The 26,411-nt window shown below is 37.3% G+C and overlaps 1 protein-coding gene across 10 annotated transcripts in view; it reads left to right on the top strand.

The window, feature by feature from the left end:
• Window positions 1-26,411, top strand: part of LOC128685599 (protein bric-a-brac 1-like) — a 518,998-nt gene that overhangs the window by 438,207 nt on the left and 54,380 nt on the right. The window lies entirely within an intron of this gene.

Genomic DNA, 26,411 nt, shown 5'->3' with positions numbered 1-26,411 from the left:
ATTTACATTTATTCCAAATTTATACCAAATTTTTCCAAAACTACTGAGTCGGATACAAGCTATGTGAAATATGTGAAGCATGTAAAGATTCCAGTAGAGTATTTTTTATGTGTTCTTGATTCTTACTTGTAGTATTGGCTTATTCAAAGAAGAGGTTTGTAGAAATATTTCCTTGAAACACTTGTGATACTGTACCTGTAAGGAAGATTGCAAATGATTTTATGAAGGATATAATACAAAAAGTTCAGACATTTAATGATATTGATTCCAGGGTTAGAAAATGTATATTACAATAATTGAAATCTCTTGAAATTCTATCACTGATATAATTATATACTAGTTCAAAAAAGATGTGAATAAAATAGATATGGAATTTTTTCTTCTTAGAGGTTCTTGCAATAGGGTGAATAGAGGCCATAATTTCAACTTTAGAGATTTGAGTACAGAAAATACATTAGAATGTATTTCTTCATATTAGTGGTGTTTAGCACTGCTTTGTGAATATAACAGTGTTTTTCAGTAATTAGAATTTGTTTGCAGAGGAAGTAGTGTGACTACAACTATTGGAAACTTGAAAAAATATTTATGGTAAATTAATTAGAGAGGACAGGACTTCATAAGCATAGATCTACTCTTGTAAACACAGATGTTCCTCAACTTACAATATGGTTACGTTCTGACGAACCCATCGTAAATAAAAAATAATGTAAGTCGAATATGAATATGATATGCTAAATAAATAAGTAAATAAATAACTACTGTCGTTGAATAAGTAAATAAACAAATAAATACTGTAAGTAAATACAGTACCAGTACATATCGAAAAGTAAATAAATGAATATAAATTATGGGTTATAGTTAGTAGGTTGGTAGACAGCAACTGCCTAGGGATGTACTACTGTACTACCAAATGATTGTAAAACAGAAGCCTGTACATATTTGTTTTACATGATGGTAGGATTGCTGGTGTCTTTTTTCTGTCTCATAAACATGCAAGATTTCAGGTACATCTTGCTACTTTTTCGTACACTTAGGTCACACTACACAAGCTTGTACACATTTATGTATACACACTCATCTGAGTTTTCTTTGATTTTATCTTAATAGTTCTTGTTCTTATTACTTTTCCTTTCATATCCATGGGGAAGCGGAATAAGAATCCTTCCTCCATAAGCCATACGTGATGTAAAAGTCAACTAATATGCTGGGAGTAATGGGCTAGTAACTAATTTTCCTGCATAGCATACTAAAAAGAAAAAGAAGTAAACCATCAACGTGGGATGTTTGAATGTGCATGGTTGTAGTGCGATTGGTAAGAAAGAGATGATTGTGGATGTTATGAATAAAAAAAGCTGGATGTCCTGGCTCTAAGTGAAACAAAGCTGAAGGGGGTAGGAGACTTTCAGTGGGGAGAAATAAATGGGATTAAGTCAAGGATTTCTAATAGAGTTAGAGCTAAGGAAGGAGTGGCAATAATATTGAAGGATAAGTTATGGCAGGAAAAGAAGGAATATAAATGTATAAATTCAAGGATTACGTGGAGTAAAATAAAGGTTGAATGTGAAAAGTGGGTTATAGTAAGTGCTTATGCACCTGGAGAAGAGAGAAGTGTAGAGGAGAAAGAGAGGTTTTGGGAAATGTTGGGTGAGTTTTGAACCAAGTGAGAGAGTACTTGTGGTTGGGGTTCTCATTGCTGAAGTGGGTAAAAATGTTGTAGAGGGAGTAGTAGGTAAATTTGGGGTGCCAGGGGTAAATGAAAATAGGGAGCCTTTAATTGAACTATGTGTAGAAACAGGTTTGGTAATAAGTAATACATATTTTATGTTAACCTTGGGTAGCATTGTTAACCTTGGGTAGCATCAAATTTAGGTTGGATAAATACAGGAGTGAGATGGGTTGTATTTAAGTGGGACCTGCATCTTAGGTGAAACGGTTATCAAAGTTCATTGCTTGGGTAAAACTGAAAATGATCTTGGCATCTACTTCCCAATTTTCTGAACATGTGCTTGTAAGTGCATGAAAGCACTGGTTTGGTAATAGGGTAGTTTGGCTTGGTAATAGGGTAGTTTGGCTTGGTAATACTGTAGTTATGTAAAGTAAAAGGACACAATTACAACTACAATGTCACATTAGTTGCACTTGTGTCCTTTTACTTTACATATCTTCTGCTTCTATCAACTTTTCTGTACTCGACTGAAGAAGCCTACTGTGTAGGCGAAACGTTTCGAAATAAAGATACCTAACTGTTGCATATGTGTCTTACCTAACAACCTGTCGGTATTTTATAGCATTTTAATGTTCAATCTAGTAGAGTTATTGATGCTAAAACCTTGGGTAGTTTCAAATTTAGGTTGGATAAATACATGGGTGAGAGGGGTTGGATTTGATTGGGACTTGCACATGAGTAAATAGAATTATCAAAGCTTATTTCTTGGGAAGCATTGAAAATTTTGTTCGGCAAATAATTTGTTAGTAGGATGGATTGTGAAGGACCTGCCTAGTATGAGCCAACAGGCCTGCTGCAGTGTTCCTCCTTTCTTATGTTCTTATGAAAAAGAGGATAAGTATAAAAGATATGATATAGCACGTAATGAAAATAATTTGTTAGATTATGTATTGGTGGATAAAAGGTTGATGGGTAGGCTTCAGGATGTACGTATTCATAGAAGGGCAACTGACATATTGGATCATTATCTAGTTGTAGCTACAGTTAGAGTAAGAGGTAGATGGGACGAAAGGAAAATGGCAACAGTAAGTAAGAGAGAGGTAAAAGTTTATAAACTAAGGGAGGAGGAAGTTAGGGTAAGATATAAGCAACTATTGGCAGAGAGGTGGGCTAGTGCAAGTATGGGTAGTGGGGGGGGGGGTTAGAATGTGAGGCAGAAGTTTGTGGCTATAGGAGGGTGGGTGCAGGAGGAAAGAGGAGTGATTGATGGAATGATGAGGTAAAAGGTGCGATAAAAGAGAAAAAGGTAGCTTATGAGAGGTTTTTACAAAGCAGAAGTGATATAAGAAGGGCAGAGTATATGGAGAGTAAAAGAAAGATGAAGAGAGTGGTGAAAGAGTGCAAAAGGAGAGCAAATGATAGAGTGGGAGAGGCACTGTCAAGAAATTTTGCTGAGAATAAGAAAAAAATTTGGAGTGAGATAAACAAGTTAAGAAAGCTTAGGGAACAAATGGATTTTGAGTTAAAAATAGAGTAGGAGAGTTAGTAGATGGGGAGCTGGAGGTATTGGGTAAATGGTGGGAATATTTTGAGGAACTTTTAAATGTCGGTGAAGACAGGGAGGCAGTAATTTCATGCACTGGCCAGGTGCATGAAATTACTGCCTCCCTGTCGGGGAGGTGCGTGAGGCATTACATAGAATGAAAGGGGGTAAAGCAGTTGGAACTGGTGGGATTATGACAGAAATGTTAAAAGCAGGAGGAGTTATAGTGTTGGAGAGGTTGGTATTTTTGTTTAATAAATGTATGTAAGAGGGGAAGGTACCTAGGGATTGGCAGAGAGCATGTATAATTCCTTTATATAAAAGGAAGGGGGACAAAAGAGATCGTAAAAGTTATACCTGGAGTTTACCTCGAGAGAGTTCCGGGGGTCAACGCCCCCGCGGCCCGGTCTGTGACCAGGCCTCCTGGTGAATAAGTTTACTGAGTATACCAGGTAAAGTGTATGGTAGGGTTATTATTGAAAGAATTAGAGGTAAGACAGAGAGCAGGATTGCAGATGAGCAAGGGGGCTTTAGAATGGGTAAGGTATATGTAGATCAGGTGTTTACATTGAAGCATATATGTGAACAGTATTTAGATAAAGGTAGGGAAGTTTTCATTGCATTTATGGATTTAGAAAAGGCATATGATAGAGTGGAAAAGGGAGCAATGTGGCAGATGTTGCAAATGTATGGAATAGGTAGTAAGTTACTAAATGCTGTAAAGAGTTTTTATGAGGATAGTGAGGCTCAGGTTAGGGTGCTTAGGAGAGAGGGAGATTACTTTGCGGTAAAAGTAGGTCTTAGACAGGGATGTGTAATGTGACCATTGTTGTTTAACATATTTATAGATGGGGTTGTAAAGGAAGTAAATGCTAGCATGTTGGTGAGACGGGTGGGATTAAATTATGGGGAATCAAATACAAAATGGGAGTTTAACAGAGTTACTTTTTGCTGATGATACTGTGCTTTTGGGGGATTCTAAAGAAAAGTTGCAAAGGTTAGTGGATGAGTTTGGGAGGGTGTGTATAGGTTGAAAGTGAACATAGGAGTAAGATGATGAGGGTATCAGACGATTTAGATGAAGAAAAATTGGATATCACGTGGGAGGGAGAGAGTATGGAAGAAATGAATGTTTTCAGATATTCGTGAGTTGACTTGTCAGCGATGGATTTATCAAGGATGAGGTTAACCATGGAATTGATGAAGGGATAAAGGTGAGAGGTGTGTTGAGGTATTTGTGGAGACAAAGAACTTTATCCATGGAAGCAAAGAAGGGAATGTATGAGAGTATAATGATATCTACACTCTCATATGGGTGTGAAGCATGGGTTATAAATGCTGCAGCAAGGAATTGGCTGGAGGCAGTGGAGATGTCATGTCTAAGGGTAATGTGTGGTGTAAATATTATGCAGAGAATTCGTAGTGTGGAAATTAGGAGGAGGTGTGGAGTTTCTAAAAGTATTAGTCAGAGGGCTGAAGAGGAGCTGTTGAGGCAATTTGGTCATTCAGAGAGAATGGAACAAAGGAAAATGACTTGGAGAGCATATAAGTCTGTAGGGGAAGGAAGGCGGGGTAGGGGTCATCCCCAAAAAGGTTGGAAGGACAGGGTAAAGGAGGTTTTGTGGGCTAAAGGCTTGGACTTCCAGCAAGCATACATGAGTGTGTTAGGAGTGAATGGAGATGAATGGTTTTTGAGACCTGACGAGCTGTTGGAGTGTGAGGGTAATATTTTGTGACAGGATTCGGGGAAACTGGTTAGCCGGACTTGAGTCCTGGAAATGGGAAGTACATTGCCTACACTTTAACCCTTTTACTGTCAGTGCCATAATATTACGGTTTGCATGCCAGTGTTAGTACCGTAATATTACGCCAAGATTCTAGCGGCTACCAATCTTGCAGAAGTAAGTTGGTAGGTCAGCAATGAGAGAATAGGTCTGAGTGGTCATTGTGTGCGGTATAAAAAAAAGTCCTTCAGCATGCAGTGCATAATGAGAAAAGAAACTGTGACCCTGTTTTTGGATTGTATGGTATTTATGGTTGTAGTCTTGTTTTCTTGGTCTCACTTGATAGAATAGAAGCTATATTACAGAAATAGAGATGATTTTGAATGGTTTGCGGTCTAAATTAAATAAATACGTAAATTAAATAAATTAAATAAATAAATAAATAAATACTGATTGTACAGCAATGTAAGCAACCATACGACCTGTTTTTGTAATACTTATTTGTGCTTAATTGTTATCTGTTTACAATAATGTTTTACCACTGAATACTTCATTGCTTAGTAAATCTTAAGTTAATTTTAAGCCTGCCCGTAATGCTATGCATTCAAGTGGCTTTGGCATGCTGCATTTAACTGTATTCTTTTGTACTTCTCTGTATCATGTTCAAATTAATAAATAAATAAATAAATAAATAAATAAAGGTACCATGAAATTGAGCTCAAAATAGCGGAAATGTTCGATTTTTGCTGATGTTCTAGAGTAAACAGATCACGTCACGCATTCAGTACACATTAACTGGTAGGTCTAATATGCTTTCACAAATGTGCTGATATTATTTATACCATTTTTACAATAATGCAGTAGTCTGCATTTTTATTGTGTGAATAAAAATTCAAAATGGAGAGCAAGCATAATATAAGTGGGGCCTGGAGGCATGACTAATGAACAGAGAAAATGTTATCTTAGTGCTAGGAATGTTTGTACTGTTAATTCTGTATCCTATTTTGTAATTGGCATTACTTGAATTGTGTATTAAATTGGCCAAATTGCCAATTTCTGATCATTTTATTGGGTAGTTGAAATCAGTAAATGGGTGGTTTCTTGTACACAATGATAGAACAAATGGAGTTCTAGCAAAATGAGTTTGGTCAACTGGAACAATGGAATTGGCCGAGAATAGGGTTCAGATTGGGCAAAATCACAGATGTGTAATTATCGCCGAGACCGCTAACTTCGTGAGAGCATAATTCTGTAAGTTTTCCATAAAATTTCATAGTTTTGGTGTCATTACCATTGGAAAAAGATTCTCTATCATTTCATAAGTTTTTTTTTTTTAATTCTTTGACACAGAGCAAGTTTGTGAGTAGGGGTCTTGACAGTGAAAGGGTTAACCCTTTGACTGTCGCAACCCCCAATCCTGAGGTGTCTCCTAGTGTTGCAAAATTTAAAAAAAAAATATATATATTTTTTCTTATGAAATGATAGAGAATCTTTTCCCGATTGTAATGACACCAAAAAAACGAAATTTGATGGAAAATTGACGGAATTATGCCCTCACGAAGTTAGCGACCTCAGCGCTGTTTACAAATCGGCGATTTTGCTCACTTTGAGCCCTATTTTCGGCTAATTCCATTATTCCAGTCGCCCAAACTCATAGCTATTTCTTTAGAACTCCATTTTTTCTATCGATTGAGTACAAGAAACTGCCCATTTACCGATTTCAACTACCCAATAATGTGGTCAGAAATTTGCAATTTGGCCAATTTCACGAAAACTAAAAAATATGACAATTTCAAAATAAGGTCCAGAATGAACAATGCAGACATTCCTGGCTCTAAAATAACATTTTCTTTGCTCATCAGTCATGTTTCCAGGCCCCTCTGATATTACTCTTGCTTTCTATTTTGAATTTTTATTCAAATAAAAAATAGAAGACTTACTATTATGCAAACTACTGCAATACTGTAATAATTGTATAAATAACATCAACCCATTCATGACTGCATATTAGAATGGCTAGCTGGACATTTATTGGACAATGGCATCATTTGTTTACTTTTGAACATTGGCAAAAATCAAACATTTCCCCTACTTTGAGCTCCATTTCCAGGTTCTTTTTATTGTAAAATCAATCAAAATCACCTCTATTTCTATAATATAGTTTCCATTCTATCAAATGAGACCAAGAAAACAAGAATACAACTACAAATACTATACGAAAATAGACCACAAAGTCGGCATTTTAATTAAAAAAAAAACGGTCGGAGTTTTTTTTTCTCATTGTGCACTGCATGCTCCAGGATTTTTTTTATATGGTGCACACTGACCACACAGACCCATTCTCTCACATGTGGGCCTACCAGCTTTCTCCTGCTTGATTTGAAGCCGCTAGAATTTATGAGTATATATACGTCAAACACGGTACCTAGTAAGACGTATATATACGGCCGTGACAGTCAGAGGGTTAAAGGAGGGGTTTGGGATATTGGCACCTCTGCAAAGGCATTGATTATGTATGAGTGATGGTAAAAGTGTTGAATGATGATGAAAGTTTTTTATTTTTTTTTCTTTCTTTTTGGGTCACCCTGCCTTGGTGGGAAACGGTCAACGTGTTAAAAAAAAAAAAATTAGACTTTCTACCTTTATGATGGGTGATTATCTTAGGTTTTATCTCCAAAATAATTGCTTTTGCTCTGTCATAAAGTGAAAATATCATAAGTCGAACCATCGTAAGTCAAGGAGCACCTGTACACTCTGACCTCTTATTCTCCTTGTTGCTGGCTCTAATACAATCTTACTTTTCAAGTTTTCTGTAATCATTTATAAAGTTGTCAGTGGTTATCATGTGGTCCAGTGAGGGCATTCGAGAGTTTCAAGTCTTTCTTTTCTTTCTAGTCATAAATCTTAACTCAGTCTTTTAGTTTGCTTCATGTCTTTGGAATTTTTTTACGATTTTATGTGCTCTTTAAGTTGCAGAAAATCTACTGCAGCTGCATATTTCAATTTAATATTTATCATAAACATTGTTTTTAACTCTTAAAACTGTCCAAGTGTAGATCTACATTTTTGCTGCCAGTGCTCCGAATATTTTTTTAAATTAAAGAGGGCAATTTTCTGTGTCTAATAAGACCAAAAAAAAAAAAATCAGAATCAGTACTTACCGAGATATAAGACTGCGAAGTTGGTGCTGGATGCTTGCCTGACAGCAACATCGAGTCCTGCCACTTGCAGAAATGTTGCCGATATACATTTTTTCCCTTTTTTTTATTTTAATTTATATAATTTTTATGTTCTGATAATTACAGTTTATAGTAGTTCTTGTGACTTCATATCTAATCTTTGTTTTGACACTAATATTAGGTACTGAAATAATACTCAAATAGTCGCAAACACACTGACAGGTGAACATTTTCACCTGCCTTGATCATTTACTATTACAGTGGTACCTCGATATACATCCTTAATCTGTTCCAGGACCTTGGACCTATACCAAGCAGGACGTACAGCTCCACTTTCATGGGTTATACTTTCTCGAGCTTCGAACATTCGCGAATGCCCAGCCCTCACCCTTGAAAAACTAGGGCAAGTGATGAGAATGACAGCACAGCTCAAACAATTTTTTTTATGACATAGACCCATTGATAGGAGCATAATTCCCTACAAAACTATGTTTGTAGATATGAAGAGGAAACGGTCTCAGTTGGCCATCACAATGTTCTTCACAAGGAAGCCTGCCACTGCCCCTGCCGCTACCCCTGCCATTACCCCTGCTGCTACCCCTACCACCTCACCTAAACCTCAGCCCATGGCAGAATCTGACTTCGTTCCAAACTCTGACTCTAGCGATGTCGGCAGTGATGCTGGCAGTGAAGAGTTAGAATCCACACACTAGACTCATCATGCCATGCAGTTACAATCCATATAATCACCTCCATTCAGTTGTCATCAGTAACTGCATAACTATCATCACCAGGATCATCATCATCATCATCATCATCATCATCACAAGTCTTCAGAGTTCATCTGCCTAACCTTACAAGTTGTCAGTGTTTTGTTTGTTCATTATTTGTTTTTAAATTGTAACATGTTTATACAATATTTTACCATGTTTTCATGTGTTTTATGATTGTTTGTGGTTCAATAGGTTAAGGAAGCAGTATTCTTAGACTAAGTATATGCTATTATTATATTTCCCTACAATATATTTGTGCATCAAAACAGTTGTGAATGCTACAGTACAGTATTATTATATTTCCCTACATCATATTTGCGCACCAAACATTCATAAATTTTCAACATTCGTGAGGTTCTTGAATCTCTAACCTTCGTGAATGTGGAGGGCCTCCTGTATACCAAACGAATTTTCCCATAAGAAATTTAGGGAAAACAATTAATTTGTTCCCACGGAAAAAAATCCTATTGTTATTAGCATATTATACATTGATGGGGTTGTATAAAACAATTTAAACACTGCTTAATACTAAAATATGTAATTTAAACACTGCTTAATACTAAAATACATGCATAAATACAAAAGAATTAGATGAAATAAAGGCAAATTTAACCTCAATTTACTTTGCTGAAAAGAGTCGAGTGCCTACTTGGATAATGCTGAGAAGGGAGGAGGAGGAGGAGGAGGAAATGTTATTGTTTGGAAGGAGAGTCCCCTTCTCTTTTCTGTCTCTTCTCCCTATTTGGACCTGGTTGAAGCTCACCAGGTTTGACTTTTACCAAACATCTGTCCAAAGAACTTTGCTTCTGCCTTCTCCTCAGGATGTTTCAGAAATGTGAAAAGTAACGCTCTGTGTTGTGACTCATTTTGACCCATACAAGTTCCAGCACGCCAGTCGTATTCCAAACAGAGGTCATATACCAAGCAAAAATTTTCACGTCCAAACAGGACATATACCAAGTTGGACTTACTCCAAAGCAGACATATACCGAGGTACCACTGTATCTGGAAATATATAGAAAGTATTTATAGGTCTCGGCAATGCTTTAGACATGCTGGAGTATATATGAAACTCTTTGAAGCATGGTGTTAAGACGAGTATCACTAAACTGCTGACAGTGCAGCAGTGGAGTGACACTTGATGAATGTGCACTGCTCCAAGGAACCCTGGCTTTATTTGTTTTCTCTGTTACACACAAACATATCTGTCTGTCTGTCTAGCTCTGCTTATCTGTCTTTCTGTTTGCCTGTGTGTGTCTGTCTGCATGTATATCTGTCTCAGGGAGCGGCTCGTAAACCAACAGGTATTACACACAATGCAATTGTCACATCTGATTCCTGAGCAAGTGAAATTGCGTATTACTTCCCAGTCATGCTTATTATGCCTTATATCTACAAGCACTGGAATTTTTGAGTTATCCTAGGTAATTTACACTATGTATAATAACTTTACTTATGTGTACCTGTGAGAGACAGATATAGACAGAGACAGATACAGACAGAGACAGACAAAGTCAGTCAGCCAGCTAGCCAGCCAGTCAGCCAGCCTGCCGAATACATATTACACATGTTCCAGAATCGTTTCTCTTTACTTAACACATAGGGTATAGGACATTCTGGCAGGACAACACTACCAGTGGCATCGGAAATGAAAGGATGTTGAGCAAATGTTGCACATGGGTTATTATCAAGGTTTTTGATATTTCCTCGACCACTTGTGGTTACATCCATCTCAAAGCCACTAAACTCTGTGTCAACATCACTTTCCTCTTAAAAGGGGAGTGTTAATATGACATGACATCAGTGAATCCCTGGTGTTTGCCATGCTATTTTCTCTAGCTGGTGCTCTATTGAACTGGTACCCCAACAAGGCACTAAGTGGTCCCAGATTTTTTTAATATTGCACACACCGAGTGTTAACCCATTGACTGTTTCGGTCATATATATACGTCTTACGAGCCACCGTGTTTGATGTATATAGTATACTCATAAATTCTAGTGGCTTCAAATCAAGCAGGAGAAAGCTGGTAGGCCCACATGTGAGAGAATGGGTCTGTGTGGTCAATGTGCACCAGGTAAAAAAAATCCTGCAGCACGCAGTGCATAATGAGAAAAAAAAAACTCCGACCATGTTTTTGGATTAAAACGCTGACTTTGTGGTCTATTTTTGTATAGTATTATGGTTGTATTCTCGTTTTCTTGGTCTCATTTGATAGAATGGAAAACATATTATAGAAATAGAGTTGATTTTGATTGGTTTTACTAAGAAGAGAACCTTGAAATGGAGCTCAAAGTAGGGGAAATGTTTGATTTTTGCCGATGTTCAAAAGTAAACAAATGATGTCATTGTCCAATAAATGTCCAACTAGCCATTCTAATATTCAGTCATGACTGGGTTGACATTATTTGTACAATTATTACAGTATTGCAGTAGTCTGCATAACAGTAAATCTTCTATTTTTTGTTTGAATAAAAATTCAAAATATAAAGCAAGAGTAATATCAGAGGGGCCTGGAGACATGACTGATGAACAAAGAAAATGTTATTTTAGAGCCAGGAATGTCTGCATTGTTCATTCTGGACCATATTTTGTAATTGGCATGTTTTTTAATTTGCGTGAAATTGGCCAAATTGCAATTTTCTGACCAATTTATTGAGTAGTTGAAATTGGTAAATGGGCAGTTTCTTGTACTCAATTGATAGAACAAATGTAGTTCTAAAGAAATAGTTATGAGTTTGGTCGACCGGAACAATGGAATTAGCCGAAAATAGGGCTCAAAGTGGGCGAAATCGCTGAGGTCACTAACTTTGCAAGAGTGTAATTTCGTAAGTTTTCCATGAATTTCATTCTTTTGGAGTCATTACCATCGGGGAAAAATCCTCTATCATTTCATAAGCTTTTTTTTTTTTTTTCAAAATTTTTCGACACCAGGAGACACCTCAGGATTTGGGGTTGCGACAATCAAAGGGTTAAGATCCATTCTACACTGACCAGGCATCTCAGGCCAATCGAGCCAAATTTGGAGGCAGGAAAAATAAAACATAGATCTACATTTGGAGCGCAAGCGGTACAAACGTAGATTTACATTTGGACAGTTTAAGGGTTAATAATGTTGTGTTGAAGCATCAAGGTATTAAAGCTAAGCAGTTGTCAAATGTCTTGAAGCAAGGTGTGCTTTATATTTGCATGCTGAATGGAAGTATATAATGATACCTAAGTATTTACAATACTGTACTGTACTTAGTGTTTAAGGCTTAATGTCTGTTGGGTGTACAGAGGACATTAAGGCAGATTGCTGAGTATGCTGTAGGTGGCAATGATGGAGCGGGAAGTGTGGGAATGGATTGAAGGTGAGGTACCTTATGGATGTGACAATGAGTTTGGCTGTTTGGCAGAAATTTGGAAATTGCTGGGTCAGTTGGTTCATAAACAATGGACAAAATCTGTGGGTTACAGAATTGTCCATTATTGGTATGATCATGGCAAAACAATCTCAGCTCTCTCTGTCTCTCCCCATTGCAGTTACTATTACAGGTCATTAAATTCAGTGCTTACAGTAGCTATATCTAAAGGCCATTGAGCGTGAGTTTGTTGATAAAGTGTGACCTGGGTGCTACAGAAACATATTGTCATTGATGCATATCTTAACGAGTAAACTTACTGAACTCTTACACCTTGCAGTATAATGCCAATACTGTACATATGTTTTCAATTTTTTCTTGTGATTTAGAATATATATTAGATTTACCAGGAATTAAATGTTGGTTACATAGCTGAATATGATCTGTGGTATTCCAGCTCTCTCTTCAAATTGCTCTTCTCACTTTTTCAACTTCTTAGCTCCTAATAAATGTACCAGATGACCTGTCACATCTACTGTGACAATCTGGGGTACAGAACATAATTAGATTTTAGGATGTGTTTGGTAGAAGAACTGAAAGTTTGCATGATATGCATTCATATTCCATTACTTGTTAGGTGGTGTTCATTGAGAAAATAAACCAGATGATCTCTCACATCATTTGTCTCATCTAAATACCAATTATAGAATTTGCTTTGTGAGATTGAATCATTGACTTGTAGCATGTAGGTGTTAACAAAGCATTGTAGTCATGTTTAGTCTTTATGCTATGACTCAAATTTAAAATGTTTTAGTTTAACTTGTGGCAGAACACTCATTCATGTATCTAAACAAAGTTAATTATTAATGTTTGTCATGCCATATTTTACAGTCTTGCATTGTAGATAGACTGATCAATAAATTTAATCTAATTGTTGTGTTAGTAAGAGCCTATGTTTTAATTTATAGGCAAAATTCCCAGTGGAGTGATTGAAGTTAAAATTTGCAGTTTGGGATTAACAGCCTGTTGCCTTATCCACTGCACCACAGAGAGTCATAATGTTTTCCTGAATAAGAATCCTGAGCAAATTGGTGATGACCACTAGCCTGATTAGGGTCACAGTTAGTGGCCATCACCAACTTCCTCAAGACTCTGGGAAAATCTTGTAACTCTGCAGTGCAGTGGCTAAGAAGAGCTGATAATCCCAGAGCATGAGTTAAAATTCCAGTCAATATTCTGTTGATCTGTTGCCATTGTTTGTTTTAAACTTCATTCTTTATAAAAGTATTGATGTTGGGAAGGATCCTTTATTTACAGCAACAAAATTAAGCCTAATATAATATTATGTTTTACGTAAATATGTAAATCTTCTTTCTTTCAACAAACCGGCTGTATCCCACTGAGGCAGGGTGGCCCAAAAAGAAAAACGAAAGTTTCTCTTTATAAAATTAGTAATCTATACAGGAGAAGGGGTTACTTGCCCCTTGCTCCCGGCATTTTAGTCGCCTCTTAAATATGTAAATATAAAATAAAAATGTCTGTGAAGTAGTACTTATGTTGTACTTTTTTAGGCACATTTGATCAAACAAGCCAAACTGCCCTTACATCAGATCTTTTCAAAAAGTTTATCCATTACATTAATACATAAATATATTTTTGTGAAGTAATGTTACATTTATTTTTTTTTAATTTTGCACCAAACTTATGTTAGCACTTAACATTGCAAAGATTACTGTAGTATATTGTAGTGTAATCATATTCAACCTATCTTAGATCAACATATTTTTTTAGTTTATACTTTAACATTAATGAAATCTACTGGTTTTCTGAGGATCAGACTGATTTTTGATGAGTTTCTTCACTTATGGTAGTCTTAGCAAGTCAGAGGTAGGATGTTTTCGTCAGTGAATCTCAATTTTGATATCTCATAAAAAGTATAAAACAGGGTGTTAAAATCATAAGAATGTAAAACTATAGTTCTTTTTATATTCATATTTGGCAACTACTGTAGATGCATGAGCTTAACCCATAAACAGTCCAAACGTATACAGACGTTCACTACTCCAGTGCAGTGAATATTTTGAAAAATAAAAATATCTTTTTTTTTTTTATGGAAATAAGGAGCACATTTTTCTAGTGTTATAGGATTATAAAAAAAAAATTAGGGTCAGTACTTACAGAGATATGAGGCTGAGAAGTTGGCACTGGATGCTCACCTGACGGCAACATCGAGTCCTGCCGCTTGCAGAAGTATTGCCGATATACCTTTTTTTCTATTTTTCATATTATTTTATATAATTTTTATGTTCTGATAATTACAATTTATGGTAGTTCTTGTCATTTCATAACCAATCTTTGTTCTGACACTAGTATTAAGTTCTGACATTGTACTCAAATTGTCACAAACACACTGACAGGTGGAGATTTACACCTGCCTTGGCCATTTACTATTGTCTTGGAATATATACAAAGTACTTATAGGTCCCAGCATTGTTTTGGATATGTGGAAGTATATAATAATAATAATAATAAGAATAAGAAGAAGAAAAGAATAAGAATAATAATAAGAATAATACGTAATAATAAGTTCCCTTGAAGCATGTAAAACAAGCCTCGGTCCACTCTTGACAGTGAAGTGATAAGATGAGATAACATGAGATAAGAGTTGACATTTGATGAGCATCGGACCTCGCTTTGTTTTCGCTGGTAGGTACACAAACATGTCTTTCTGTCTATTTGTCTGTCAGTCAAGCTCCCTGTTTATCTGTCTATCCATCTAGCTCTCTGTCTGAGAGAGAGCCACAAGACTGCATCATCACGTTTACTCATATCTTCAAGCAGAGTATAGCACTTTGTCTGGATTTTTTGAGTTATCCTAGGTAATTTACACTATGTATACTTGTATTTATGTGTACCTGTGAGACAGAGATAGACAGAGACAGAGAGATAGACAGAGGCAGACAAAGATAGAGACAGAGATAGACATAGACACAGACAAACAAATGGAGCCAGGCCGCCATTTTTGGCCAATCCACTTCAAAGCCACTAAACTCAAGGTCAACATCACTTTGCTCTTAAAATGGCCCTTTATCACTCTCTTATTTACCCCTATCTCACCTATGGAATTTGTGCATGGGGCTCAACAACAATTAACCATCTCAGACCACTAATTACCCAACAAAAGGCTGCAGTTAGAATGATAACAAATTCTCACTACAGGCAGCACACTCCACCAATATTCAAAACACTCAACCTACTCACCATACAAAACATCCATACTTATTATTGCACTTATTACATACATAGAACACTTAACTCTGATATTAACCCTCCCCTCAAACATCTCCTTGCCAACCTCAACAGAACACATGACCATAACACAAGGCACAGATCACTCTTTGATGTTCCTCGTGTCCATCTCACGCTATGCAAAAACTCAATGCACATAAAAGTCCCTAAAATCTGGAATTCATTACCTGTAAATATAAAAGAAACACTACCTGTTTATAAATTCAAGTCTCTTCTCAAAGTTCACTTACTCACTCAAAACCAAATAAATACTGAATAACTTAACCATATAAATTGTATATCCTAAATGTTACTCACAATTATATCACACAAATGTTAAACCTAGGACCCAATCTAACTTTGATATTTTTTTAAATACACTACCTAACAGAATACTCCATTCTACTGAATGAACAGCAATGCATGCAACCATATGACCTGTCTTTGTAATACTCATTTGTGCTTTATAGTTATCCATTTACAATAATGTTTTATCACTGATTTCATCATTGCTTAGTTAATCTTAAGTTAATTTTAAGCCAGCCCGTAATGCTATGCATATAAGTGGCTTTGGCATGCTGCTCTTACCTGTATTTTTTTGTACCTCTGTATGTATGCTAAAATTTCTAAATAAAAAATAAAAAAATAAATCCCAGGCGTTTGCCGCGCTGTTTGCTCTAGCTGGCGCTCACTTGAACTGGTGCTTCCACAAGGTACTAAGTGGTCCTAGATTTCTTAATACAGTGCACACTGAGTGTTAAGACCCATTCTATGCTGACTAGGCATCTCAGGCCAATCGTGCCATATTTGAAGGCAGGAAAAATAAAACGTTCATATACATTTGGGGCACTAGCGGTAAGAACGTATATATATGTTTGGACCCTTTACGGGTTAAAAGTCATCCCACTTTCTTTTGCAGACACTGGTCACATTTTATCATTTTTTTTTTTATATGTATTGTGATATGTTGAGTATGAGAAATGTTTTTCATTAAGGAGGTCACAGTGGAAACTTGTTTCCATCTCTTGCCTCAGCTGTCTTGTTTCTGGATTCAAACTGGCTCCATGTGACTCGAGCAGGTGCAAGTTGATGCTGTTAACAACTGAACATTGGCATCCCAGGTACCTGTTGATGCTGTTAACAACTAAACATTGGCATCCCAGGTACCTATTGATGCTGTTAACAACTGAACATTGGCATCCCAGGTACCTGTTGATGCTGTTAACAACTGAACATTGATAAACCAGGTACCTGTTGATGCTGTTAACAACAGGGTTTGCCAATGAGTGGCAGGCAGTGATAGGTGTTCCTTATCCCAAAGTGGGTTTCCCATAGCTCCTATACAGAAACACTTCTTATTCATGTTTTCACTGAAATTTAATGCATGTTTGTATATACATTTATCCAGTGTATGTAAATGATTCAGTCACCAACTTTAAATGGTAAATAATAGCATAAGTTTTTAAAACTGTATATAGTCATTAGTGCCAAATATTTATATACATATTTATTTAGATACATACATTAGGTTTTCCCCACTTGCTGTGGGTTATGTTCCTAGAGAAGGCTGATCCCACTGAAATAAGTTTCAGTGTTTATAGATTTTGTTGCAATAGAAATGTTTGATTCTATTCAAAACAAAGAAGTCTATTTACAGATAGTAAACAGCATGATATGTGAGTACTGTGGGATTGGAACTGTTCAGTTAAAACAAAAAGCAGAAAGTCCCCAGAGAAGATACACAGGTTCAAATGAAATTTTTTATATGTATGAAAAACTTGCATTAGTAAATGGAGCTGTGGCATGGCTCTTCTCTGTGGTTTACTCAAATTTTTTCTGTGAAGCTTGCAAGCAAGCAAAAATTAAGTTATTGTATTTTGTTTTACTAAATTATGAGTCTGTTGTGAAACTGGTGCTCTTATTAGCCCTATCTATCTTGCTTGAAAAAATTAATTGTCCTAGATTTAATTGCAAAAGAATTTATTTTTTTGCTGTTATATTTACCCTTTCACTGTTGCAACCCCTTAAATTAAAAGTGTTGACAGTGTTGCCATTTAATTTTTTTTTTTTTAAATGGTAGAGAATCTTTTTCAGAAGGTAGACACCAAAAATACAAAATTTGTTGGAAAACTTATGGAATTACACAGATGCAAAGTTGGCTGTCTAGACACAATTTATGCATTGACAATTTTCCCCATTTTGAGTCCTGTTTTATGCCAAATAAATTGGTCAGTTCAACAATTTCTAGCTGTTTCTCTAATTTGATTGCCATTACATCAATTGAGCACAAGAAACTGCCCATTCAGATACCAGAACTACCCTCTAAAGTATACAGAAATCAGTAATTTGGTCAATTTTACTCAAAATTCAACAAATTTAACCCTTTCAGGGTCGACAGGCCCTCTCAAAGACTTGTTCTCAGGGTCCCCCAAATTTCAAAAAAAAAAAATTATTATTTCTTATGAAAAGGTAGAGAATCTTTTCCCAATCATAATGACACCAAAAGTATGAAATTTGATGGAAAATTTAGGTAATTATGCTCTCACGAAGTTAGCGGTCTCGACGATGTTTACGCATCGGCGATTTTGCCCACTTTGAGCCCCATTTTCAGTCAATTCCACTGTACTATTCGACATAAATCATAACTATTTCGCCAGAACTTCATTTTTTCTATCGAATGAGTGCAAGAAACCACCCATTTACCGATTTCAACTATCCAATACAGTGGTCAGAATTTAGCAATTTTGCCAATTTCACACAAATTTCAAAACATGCCAATTTCCAAATAGGGTCCAGAATAAACAAGAAAGACATTTCTGGCACTAAAATGACATTTCCTCTGTTCCTTAGTCACGTCCCAATGCCTCTCTTACATTCTTTTGCTTTCCACTTTGAATTTTTATTCTCACAATAAATAGAAGATTTACTGTTATGCAGACTACTGCATTAGTGTAAAAATTGGTATAAATAATATCGGCGCACTTGTGAAAGAAGATTAGACTCACCAGTTGATGTGTATTGGACGCTTAGCATGATTTGTTTACTTTTGAACTTTGGTAAAAATCGAACATTTCTGCTACTTTGAGCTCAATTTCAAGGTACTTTTCATTGTAAAATCAGTCAAAATCATCTCAATTTCTGTAATATGTCTTCCATTCTATAGAATGAGACCAAGAAAACTAGAATACATCAATAAATACCATATGAAAATACAGTGCAAAGTCGCTGTTTTAATCCAAAAACACGATCAAAGTCTTTTTTTTTCTCATTATGCACTGTGTGCTGCAGGATTTTTTTTATACTGTGCACACTGACCACATAGACCCATTCTTTCATATGTAGGCCTACCAGCTTTCTCTTACTAGATTTGAGAGCGCTAGAATTTAGGCGTAAGCCGTACAGTACGGCCGAAACCCCGAAAGGGTTAAATTTTAAAACAGTTCAAAATAAACACTGTAGTCATTCCAGTCACTAAAGCAATCTATTCTCTACTCATTAATCATAACCTCAGGCCTCTCCTTTATATGTATATACTTGCCCTCCATTTTGAATCCATCATCACAAAAAAGAATTCAGTGTTTTACTCTTTTTCTATTTCGTGGCTAATAAAATATAGCCAAAAATGATTGGTCATGGTTTAGAGCATTCCAATAATTGAAACAGACCTAGTATAATAAATGACTGAATTGTGAGCATAATCAACATGGTGCCATGTATGTTGAACAAACATTAATATTAAAAGTGAACAACGAATATGTTGCTTGTTATAAAAAACAACTATTCAAAAAAAAAAAGTCTTTTAGTGTATGTTTTTTTTTTTTTTTTTTTTTTCATATTGGCACTTGCATCTAATTGCCCTCAATAGAGTTTCTAGAGCTAATAAAGATTATGTTTATTTTGACAAATTACATGATTGTGCAAAGGAATATAATAGTTGGGTGTATATGCCAAAAGCCCCTTTGTATGCAGAGCATTTTGGGCAAACTTAAAGATTAACTTAAGATTAGTAAGGCAATAATACATAGTTCATAAAGATTAGTAAGGCAATAATACATAGTTCATATGGTCATTAGATGAGTTACAGTGAGTACAGGAGAATTGTATATTCTATCAGGTAATGCTACATGGTTTTGATAAGTCTAGTAGAGACTTATTACACTATTGAATTAGCTAATAAAGATTACAGTATTACAATGTAACAGTTTAAAACAATTTACAATATGATGTACTGCAGTTTAGTACTATTTAAAACAATGAAATTTGGTATTACCCTGGAACAGTTTATTTATGATGTACTGTACAGTATTACAATCTACTACTATTTAAAACAATGAAAAAATAGACATCCTAATTTCGAAGTATAGTGGACCCCCGGATTAAGTCGTCACCAGAATGAGTAACATTCAGACTAAGTAACCTTTTTTCGTCAAAATATTGGCTCAGTGAACGTCACTGAACTCAGTATAAGTCATTCATCCTGAATGTGTCCACATGGCCTGAGCAGCCCCGACACTCCATGTACAGCCAGTGTGCCATTGTTTACCAGCCAGTGAGGATAATCCCACGCGTTCATATGATACATTTTGTATTATTCTATTCTTTTTAGTGCTTTTATTATTTTTTTTATTATCACACTGGCCGATTCCCACTAAGGCAGGGTGGCCCGAAAAAGAAAAACTTTCACCATCATTCGCTCCATCACTGTCTTGCCAGAAGGGTGCTTTACACTACAGTTTTTAAACTGCAACATTAACACCCCTCCTTCAGAGTGCAGGCACTGTACTTCCCATCTCCAGGACTCAAGTCCGGCCTGCCGGTTTCCCTGAATCCCTTCATAAATGTTACTTTGCTCACACTCCAACAGCACGTCAAGTATTAAAAACCATTTGTCTCCATTCACTCCTATCAAACACGCTCACGCATGCCTGCTGGAAGTCCAAGCCCCTTGCACACAAAACCTCCTTTACCCCCTCCCTCCAACCCTTCCTAGGCCGACCCCTACCCCGCCTTCCTTCCACTACAGACTGATACACTCTTGAAGTCATTCTGTTTCGCTCCATTCTCTCTACATGTCCGAACCACCTCAACAACCCTTCCTCAGCCCTCTGGACAACAGTTTTGGTAATCCCGCACCTCCTCCTAACTTCCAAACTACGAATTCTCTGCATTATATTCACACCACACATTGCCCTCAGACATGACATCTCCCCTGCCTCCAGCCTTCTCCTCGCTGCAACATTCATCACCCACGCTTCACACCCATATAAGAGCGTTGGTAAAACTATACTCTCATACATTCCCCTCTTTGCCTCCAAGGACAAAGTTCTTTGTCTCCACAGACTCCTAAGTGCACCACTCACTCTTTTTCCCTCATCAATTCTATGATTCACCTCATCTTTCATAGACCCATCCGCTGACACGTCCACTCCCAAATATCTGAATACGTTCACCTCCTCCATACTCTCTCCCTCCAATCTGATATTCAATCTTTCATCACCTAATCTTTTTGTTATCCTCATAACCTTACTCTTTCCTGTATTCACCTTTAATTTTCTTCTTTTGCACACCCTACCAAATTCATCCACCAATCTCTGCAGCTTCTCTTCAGAATCTCCCAAGAGCACCGTGTCATCAGCAAAGAGCAGCTGTGACAACTCCCACTTTGTGTGTGATTCTTTATCTTTTAACTCCACGCCTCTTGCCAAGACCCTCGCATTTACTTCTCTTACAACCCCATCTATAAATATATTAAACAACCACGGTGACATCACACATCCTTGTCTAAGGCCTACTTTTACTGGGAAAAAATTTCCCTCTTTCCTACATACTCTAACTTGAGCCTCACTATCCTCGTAAAAACTCTTCACTGCTTTCAGTAACCTACCTCCTACACCATACACTTGCAACATCTGCCACATTGCCCCCCTATCCACCCTGTCATACGCCTTTTCCAAATCCATAAATGCCACAAAGACCTCTTTAGCCTTATCTAAATACTGTTCACTTATATGTTTCACTGTAAACACCTGGTCCACACACCCCCTACCTTTCCTAAAGCCTCCTTGTTCATCTGCTATCCTATTCTCCGTCTTACTCTTAATTCTTTCAATTATAACTCTACCATACACTTTACCAGGTACACTCAACAGACTTATCCCCCTATAATTTTTGCACTCTCTTTTATCCCCTTTGCCTTTATACAAAGGAACTATGCATGCTCTCTGCCAATCCCTAGGTACCTTACCCTCTTCCATACATTTATTAAATAATTGCACCAACCTCTCCAAAACTATATCCCCACCTGCTTTTAACATTTCTATCTTTATCCCATCAATCCCGGCTGCCTTACCCCCTTTCATTTTACCTACTGCCTCACGAACTTCCCCCACACTCACAACTGGCTCTTCCTCACTCCTACAAGATGTTATTCCTCCTTGCCCTATACACGAAATCACAGCTTCCCTATCTTCATCAACATTTAACAATTCCTCAAAATATTCCCTCCATCTTCCCAATACCTCTAACTCTCCATTTAATAACTCTCCTCTCCTATTTTTAACTGACAAATCCATTTGTTCTCTAGGCTTTCTTAACTTGTTAATCTCACTCCAAAACTTTTTCTTATTTTCAACAAAATTTGTTGATAACATCTCACCCACTCTCTCATTTGCTCTCTTTTTACATTGCTTCACCACTCTCTTAACCTCTCTCTTTTTCTCCATATACTCTTCCCTCCTTGCATCACTTCTACTTTGTAAAAACTTCTCATATGCTAACTTTTTCTCCCTTACTACTCTCTTTACATCATCATTCCACCAATCACTCCTCTTCCCTCCTGCACCCACTTTCCTGTAACCACAAACTTCTGCTGAACACTCTAACACTACATTTTTAAACCTACCCCATACCTCTTCGACCCCATTGCCTATGCTCTCATTAGCCCATCTATCCTCCAATAGCTGTTTATATCTTACCCTAACTGCCTCCTCTTTTAGTTTATAAACCTTCACCTCTCTCTTTCCTGATGCTTCTATTCTCCTTGTATCCCATCTACCTTTTACTCTCAGTGTAGCTACAACTAGAAAGTGATCTGATATATCTGTGGCCCCTCTATAAACATGTACATCCTGAAGTCTACTCAACAGTCTTTTATCTACCAATACATAATCCAACAAACTACTGTCATTTCGCCCTACATCATATCGTGTATACTTATTTATCCTCTTTTTCTTAAAATATGTATTACCTATAACTAAACCCCTTTCTATACAAAGTTCAATCAAAGGGCTCCCATTATCATTTACACCTGGCACCCCAAACTTACCTACCACACCCTCTCTAAAAGTTTCTCCTACTTTAGCATTCAGGTCCCCTACCACAATTACTCTCTCACTTGGTTCAAAGGCTCCTATACATTCACTTAACATCTCCCAAAATCTCTCTCTCTCCTCTGCATTCCTCTCTTCTCCAGGTGCATACACGCTTATTATGACCCACTTCTCGCATCCAACCTTTACTTTAATCCACATAATTCTTGAATTTACACATTCATATTCTCTTTTCTCCTTCCATAACTGATCATTTAACATTACTGCTACCCCTTCCTTTGCTCTAACTCTCTCAGATACTCCAGATTTAATCCCATTTATTTCCCCCCACTGAAGTTCTCCTACCCCCTTCAGCTTTGTTTCGCTTAGAGCCAGGACATCCAACTTCTTTTCATTCATAACATCAGCAATCATCTGTTTCTTGTCATCCGCACTACATCCACGCACATTTAAGCATCCCAATTTTATAAAGTTTTTCTTCTTCTCTTTTTTAGTAAATGTATACAGGAGAAGGGGTTACTAGCCCATTGCTCCCGGCATTTTAGTCGCCTCATACGACACGCATGGCTTACGGAGGAAAGATTCTTTTCCACTTCCCCATGGACAATAGAAGAAATAAAAAAGAACAAGAGCTATTTAGAAAAAGGAGAAAAACCTAGATGTATATATATATATATATATGCATGTGCGTGTCTGTGAAGTGTGACCTAAGTGTAAGTAGGAGTAGCAAGATATCCCTGTTATCTAGCGTGTTTATGAGACAGAAAAAGAAACCAGCAATCCTACCATCATGCAAAACAGTTACAGGTTTTTGTTTCACAGTCATCTGGCAGGACGGTAGTACTTCCCTGGGTGGTTGCTTGTAACTGCTAAATAAGCCACCATGGGCCCAAAGAAAGCTTCTAGTGCCAGCCTTTTGGTAAAGAGGGTGAGAAACACTATAGAATTCAAGAAAGAGATCATTGCAAAATATGAAAGTGGAGTGCATGTTGCCGAGCTGGCCAGATTGTATAACAAACCCCTGTACAACCATCGCTACTATCGTGGCCAAGAAAAAAGCAATCAAGGAAGTTGTTGTTGCGAAAGGTGCAAATATGCTTACAAAACAGAGATCGCAAATACTGGAAGATGTGGAGACTTTGCTGTTGGTGTGGATCAACAAGAAACAATTATTATGCAGTCAGTAATATGTGAAAAGGCAAGGGAGTTACATGATGATCTCTTAAAGAAAATGTCTGGAACTAGTGCTCATATTGGTGAATTTAAGGCCAGCAAAGGCTGGTTTGAGAGATTTAAGAATCATAGTGGCATACACAGTGTGAGAAGGCATGGTGAGGCTGCCAGTTCTGACGAGAAAGCGGCTGAAAAATATGTTCAATAATTGAAAGGGTACATAGAGGCTGAAAAATTCAAACCCCAAGTGTTCAGTTGTGATGAAACAGGCCTCTTTTGGAAGAAAATGCCAAAGAGGACCTACATTACTCGGGAGGAAAAGGCACTCCCAGGACACAAGCCTATGAAAGACAGGGTAATTCTCATGTTTTGTAGTAATGCTAGTGGGGATTTCAAAGTGAAGCCTTTACTGGTGTATCACTCTGAAAATCCCAGAGTGTTCAAGATAAACAGTGTCGTCAAGAGTAAATTGCGTGATGTGGAAGGCAAACAGTAAGGCATGGATAACGAGGGACATTTTCCTTGATTGGTTCCGTGACGTGTTTGGCCCCAGTGTGAAAAAATACCACCTAATAAATTGGAACTCAGGTGTCTCCTGGTAATGAACAATGCTCCTGCTCATCCTCTGAACTTGGAAAAGTGAATGGTGCGGGAGTTTTGTTTCATCAAAGTGAAGTTCTTGCCCCCTAATACCACTCCTCTCCTCCAGCCCATGGACCAGCAGGTCATTTCAAATTTCAAGAAGCTGTACACCAAGGCAGTGTTTCAAAAGTGATTTGAAGTGACCTCAGACACTGAATTGACCGTAAGAGAGTTCTGGAAAAAATCACTTCGGTATCCTCAGTTGCATAAACCTTATAGGTAAGGCTTGGGAGGGAGTGACTTCCAGGACTTTGAACTCTGCTTGGAGAAAATTGTGGCCAGAATGTGTACAAGAGAGGGATTTTGAAGGGTTTGGGGCTGACCCTGAGGAGCCTATGCCAGTTGTGCAATCTACTGTGGCATTGGGGAATTCCATGGGGTTGGATGTGAGTTTGGAGGATGTGGAAGAGTTGGTGGAGGACCATGATGAACAGCTAACCACTACAGCGCTGCAAAAGCTTCATCTGGAACAGCAACAGACCACAGCTCAGAAAATTGCTTCAGAGGTGGAGGAAGAGAGATGGAGGAAGGTGCCTTCTTCTAAGATTAAGGACATTTGTACAATGTGGACAAAGGTGCAAACATTTATGGACGAACAGACGAACATCACCCTGACAGAGCTGTTGCAGGCCATGTTGGCAACATGTACAATGATAATGTTGTGTCCCATTTTAGGGAAATCTTAAAGACACGCTAGAAGCAGAGCTCTCTGGACAGATATTTTGTGCGACAGGGGTCCAGTGACTCAAGCTGGTTCTAGTGGGAGTAAAAAACAAAGAAGGGAAGTAACCCTGAAAAAGGACTTGGTACCTGAAGTCTTCATGGAAGGGGATTCCCATTCCAAACAATAGCACACCTCCATCCTCTCCCTTCCTCCCATCTCATCACTCTTCAATAAGTCTTCAATAAAGGTAAGTGTCATTTCAGTAATGTTTTATTCTGCATGTATCATTGTTTTCTGTGTAGGGAAAAGTATATTTCATGTAAAAAAATTGATTTTGTTTAATACTTTTGGATGTCTGGAACGGATTAATTGGATTTCCATTATTTCTCATGGGGAAAATTAATTCGGAATTCGTCAGATTTGAGATAAGTCACTCTCTCTGGAACGGATTAATTACGTACTCCAGAGGTCCACTGTAGTAAGTGGTTGAGCATTCATCAGCACAATATGAGTAGCTTTTGAGAAAATGGTACTGATTAGGTATGGTTTGTCTGGTTAATTTTAGGTGATGAGGTAATTTTTTTATTAGGGCCTTAAACTGATTTGCAGACAGGGGTCCTTTAGTGTGTTTTGGCAATGAACTCCAGATTTTCAGGCCTTTTATATGCATAGCATTTTTACAGAGGGAGAGATGAACATGAGGGATATCGAAGAGTGACTCTATCTGTCTCGTATTATGGTTGTGTGTTCTGTTATAGTTATCAAGGAGGAGTTTGAGAGGAGGGTTTACATTAGAGTATAGTGTTCTGTGTATGTAGTAGGTACAATAATAAGTGTGGATGTTTTGTATATTTAGCAAGTTAAGACTCTTGAAAAGAGGTGGAGTGTGTTGTCTAATGCAGGAGTTAGTACTCAATCGCACTGCAGCTTTTTGCTGAGTTATTAACCCCTTGAGGGTCTGTACCATAGATCTACGGCTATACGTTGAGGGTCCAAACTGTAGATCTACGACATGAGCTCAGATCACTCTGATAAGCTGTGAGTGGTAAATTTGGGCCTAGATATGAGAGAATACGTCTATGTGGTATG

Source organism: Cherax quadricarinatus, chromosome 23 (assembly GCF_038502225.1).
Source record: "Cherax quadricarinatus isolate ZL_2023a chromosome 23, ASM3850222v1, whole genome shotgun sequence".
NCBI lineage: Eukaryota > Metazoa > Arthropoda > Malacostraca > Decapoda > Parastacidae > Cherax > Cherax quadricarinatus.
The sequence above is the reverse complement of the archived record's forward strand: the minus strand, read 5'-3'. Positions and strand labels throughout refer to the sequence as shown.